Consider the following 5,324-nt stretch of genomic DNA (forward strand, 5'->3'; position numbering starts at 1 on the left):
CGCACCTCCGCTGCCGTCTCCTTCTCTCGTGCGCCCCTCACTCTCCCGCGTGGCTGAAGAAACCCTCGGCTACAGGTGTCTCTCATGCTGGTGAAGACTCACGGCTGAAAAGAAGAAGCCTCTTGCGCTCGGGTGAAGAAGAAGCCTCCTACGCTGAACCTAAAGCCGCAAAAATAGAACTGAAAAACCCCCCTTACGCCCCCTGCTGTTTTATTTCATTTACAATACATTCCAGGTAAAATTACATCACTGCCCCTCATAACAAAAGAAAAACAGCAGCAATCGTTTGATCTTTCCATCAAATGGATGGCCTGGATATTTCTTCAGCTTGACACTCCAACAATTCTCCACATTGGCAAGCTTATGACCCTTGCACCTCCTTAGCATCTCCTATGGCGGTTCCTGCAAAACAAATACTAGAAACTTCCAAGGTTAACCAAGTTCGAACAATGTTCAAACTTGGATTTAAGTACTACTTTAGTCATCATATCAGAAGGATTATCCTCTGTTGGTATTTTCCTTATTATCCTCTGTTGGTATTTTCCTTACTTCTATTTCACCACTAGAAATAATATTCCTCACAAAATGCAGTCTAACATCTATATGTTTGGACCAATCATGATAAACATGATTCCTAGCCAAATGAATAGTATTTTGATTGTCATAATAAATTATAACGGTTCTGAAAAGTAAGGTGTAGTCCCAAGAGGGGGTGTGAATGGGATTATAAAATTTTCTTTTAATTCCTTTTAAGAATCTTTGACCTTCTTTTTATTTCTTTGAGTTAATTCTTGACTTGTTTGTTTAATTCTTTAATCACTCAAGAACTTAATTCTTTTAATTCAATCAATCAACACAATTAAACAACCAATCAATTCAGCACAATATTCAAATCAAACAACCAATTAATTTTCCAAGTATAAGTTAACTGCAGCACTATTAGATTAATGGAAGTATGCAAGATTCAACATTTTTTGGAATATAAACACATTTAAACTTTAAACCATTCAGCCACAATATATCAATATATTAAATTCAATTTTCAGCTTTTATTGTCTGCCCTGGTTATAAATTTGAATCAAGCCCTGTAGTAATGGATTTGCTTCTTTAATATGATGTGCAATATAACATCCAATCAACACAATATCTACACTCTTCTCAATATTCAGAACTCAACTAAACTCTCAGTTAATTTATCATTGGACCGTTAATCAAGTAACGTACTCCCGTATGGTATAACCAACGTACTCCCTTTCAGTTTCCGCAACCCAAATCAAAATTAAACTTCAAGTTTACTTGATTTCTATATTACGTAGTATATATGATTATCAATTAAACCATCCATGTAATTTTAAATATACTGAAAATAAGGAGTAAGGGAATGAAAGAGTGAGACAAAGATTTTTACGAGGTTCAGCTTATACCCAGCCTACATCCTCCCCTTTGATAAACCACCAAAGGATTCACTAAACATATTCCTTTAACGGGCGGAACAAACCTTTACAACACTCCTTGGTTAAGGTTAGAGCCTGCCTTCTCCAAATGATGGCCCCTCGTTCGGTCACTCCTTGACTAGGCTAGAGCTTGCCTCTCTAAGCAAATATCCCCTTACTTAGCTAACGATCCAAACAACCCTTAGAATCGTCAATCTACAAGATACAAATCAAATATTTGTGTACAAAGAATTTGCTCCTAAAAGAGTTGATTAGTACAACAATTTAGAACTATTATATACTTCAAAGTAAATAACAATATGGAAATTTAACTTGAAGCTCAAAGAAGTATATCACCGATTAATTCTTTCAATGATTGAAAGATTTAAAATTTGTAGCACAATTCCGATAGAAGAATATCAGCAAAAATTCAATTGAATTCGTGCAAGTTGAGAGCAAGAGAGAGCCTTGAGAATTGGAGAGCAATTGAGAGAGATTTTGAATTTTTGTTGAATTTAAATTCTTAATGTGTTGATTCAATGATCTTTGAGACTTATTTATAAACTTTAAAAGGTATGTAACTTGGTCCCCAAGTGACTTGGAGTATTCCCCAAGTTTTCACAAAGTTTGAGCCCCAAGTAAATCATTTAAAAAATGTTTCCGTTGAGGTATTTTTAAAATTCTATTCGTGGCAGTCGCCTACCACAAACTGGTAGTCACCTGCCATGTTATTTTTAAAGGGACAGCAGGGGCAGTAGGGTGGCAGTCACCTGCCACGACATAGCCAATCGCCTAACTTGACCACCCAAGTGCCTGTCTTGGTTTAGGCAGTCTACTGGTTGCTGTCAACTTCGAGTACCCTTTAGTCTTTTGGTCATACTTTTTTCTTTGTAACTCCAAATTTGACGAGCTTGGTGGCAAACGAAAGCTAAGAGAAAATCTTACAACTTTCATGTTGAGCACTTTTAAAACTAAAGAGTTATTAATAGATAAAAATGCACATCAATGCGGATGTTGAAAAATTAACAGCATTTGGAAAATCCTCTTTTTGGTGCTTTTCATTCCAAAAATTATTCTAGCCCTTTTGAAATAATTTTTGACCTTATAAAAATATTTTCCAAGTATGTTAAAAAGTATTTAGGTCCAATAAATTAACCTAAGAGGTTCATGTATTCATATTGAAATTATTTGAAGTACTTACATGAAATTTCCTATGGACTCTTTCAAATTTTCAATTCTTGAATTCCTTGAGGTCTTTATGCTTGCTTAGTCTTTCTTTGAGCTTTCATCAAGTTCTCTTTAATCTTCATGCTCTCATGATCTTCAAGCTTTATTATTAAATCCATTTTTGAATTCATGCTTTAAGCTTCATATTGATCATCCTTCTTTGAAATATAAGCTTTCATGAATTCTTTAACCTTGCATTCATCATTGAGTCCTGAAAATATATCACTTAAACAAAGCATGTTAAGTTCTACTTGTTGGTTAGCATCAAAACAAGATGTCAAGCCTTGTAAGGCCAACAATCTCCCCCTTTTTGATGATGACAAACAAGAAGCAAAAATTGGAGTGAGCCTTAAAAAGACAAAGACTCCTCCTTTCAATAAGCATCATCTTAATAATATTTGTAAGATCAATATTAATTTCAAAACCTCTTTTACAATCATGCTCATCACTATCAAATACTTCTCCTTTTGATATATATTATGTTCATACTCAGTTTTTGCAATTTGCAATACTATGCTTAATTTTTGCTTTAAAACTTCTCTCTCTTTTGACATCCATCAAGAAGGAAAAAATGATTAAGTTAAAGTAAAATCACACGTTGAGCATATCATCAAACATGCGTATCAAACATATGAACACATTCAATTTATTATTTTTCAATATAGCATGTGTAGTGTGTTATAACATTTAAGTATATGAGTTGTAACTTCATTACTAACAGCTTTTTCCTTTAGACAATATTCAAGATTTCAATTGTTGATTTTATGATACCGATTTAAAATTGAATTCATGATATCTATTTAAAATTCATGATACCAATGGAAAATTTATACCAATTGAAAACTTAATTCATGATACCAATTGAGAATTCTCTGAGTTGATTAATAGGAAAACAATCATAATATAAGCAATATGACATAACACTCCCCCTTAATTCAATACATTTAGTTTTGTTATCAATTTTACTTTCATCATCCTATATTTCAAAACATTGATTCACATTATGTATCAAATATCAATATTATGCTCATATCATCAATGTCATACCATGCTCATAGATATAATTATTCTTGTCATGTTTAAAAAAACAATTGATCTTTTAGATTGTGATACCAAATGAGTTTTTTTTTTTTTTTAAGTTGTGATACCAATTAAAATTTTTAAAATGTGATACCAAAAATATTCATGGATACCAAAAACTTTATAGATATCAAAGTCATTATCACATTATACACAACTCATGGATACCAATATAACCATTATATCTCTCATAACTCATGGATATCAATATAAAAAGCAGTAAGTCTATCCATGTAATTTATCAATAGCATGCATGATCAAGAATTAATCTCATATCAAAATTCATGCTTATACTTAATAATCTTATGCTCAAATTTTCAACATAATGAGCCATAAATTTTCAATATAAGTCAAGCATATCATGTAGCATATCATATAGGCATGTAAGCATATAGCATCTCATATAGTCATTCATTCTCAAACTTATCTTAAACTCTTCTTTAAATTTTTTTATTTTTAACTAGTTTGTTTGTTGATCATGAATTAAGTTACTTTCTCAATTTTTAAAGGGAATGACTTAATCTATGGAGTTTTTCATTTATGAACTAGTCTATCATCTCGGTACCCATACTTTCTTGGGTCTGGTTGGTTTAACAAGGGATGATTCCTTAATTCTCCATACTTATTTAATTTTCACACCCTTTCTCTTAAATGGACATTCAAACTTTATATGCCTTTTTTTCTTATATTGATAGCATATGGTGTTGGTGTAAACATTAAAGGATGTGCTTGAATTATCTTTGGAGGCTTTTGAGAAATAACCCATGTAAAGATTCTTTTTCTTTTTATTTTCAATTCCATTAAATCCAATGCCTGCTTTGTTTAGAGACATTCTTTGGGAGCCTACCATTTTGTCAAAGTTTGTTTTTCCTTTTGTAAAGTTATAAATGATCATTTCTTTATCTTTAATCTGATTTTTGAGATTATTTAACTCTATCTCTTTCTTGTTGTTAACCTTCTTTAGTGATTTTTCTAATTCTAAAGATAGTTTTCTTATCTTATCCTCTAATTCAGAAATATATATGTCTTTCTTATATTCCATAGAAGATAGGGATTAGAGGTCTTCTATCAAATTTTCATTCTTGCTTTCTAATTCTTTAATTTTTAAATCTTTTTCATTTTCAACAAGATTTTTAGCTTCTAACTCCTGTGTCATAGTTTCATTCTTACTTTCTATTTTCTTGATTCTAGAATCCTTTTCTCTTTCTGCACCCTTAAGGAATTCTAACTCTTTCATTATTCCTTCATTCATATTTTTCAATGAAGTATTTTATTTAGTTACTTTAATTAGCATCTTATGAACTTTGAATAAATCATTTTGAAGTTCTTCATAAGATGGCATGCTCTCATCATCGAATTCATCACTATAAGAATTATTTAAAGATTTAGATGAGGAGCTTTCCTTATTGTCCCAACCCATAAAGCACGTATAAGCAACCTCTTGGTCACTTGATTCATTCTCTGAACTACTTGAACTATCCCAAGTAGTGGCTTTCATGGCCTTTTTGTCTTTCTTCTTAGAACCTTTCTTAAGTAGTGGACATTCTGGTTTTATATGTCCAACTTTGTTGCAATTATAGCATG

Source organism: Malania oleifera, chromosome 12, assembly GCF_029873635.1.
Source record: "Malania oleifera isolate guangnan ecotype guangnan chromosome 12, ASM2987363v1, whole genome shotgun sequence".
Taxonomy (NCBI): Eukaryota; Viridiplantae; Streptophyta; class Magnoliopsida; order Santalales; family Ximeniaceae; genus Malania; species Malania oleifera.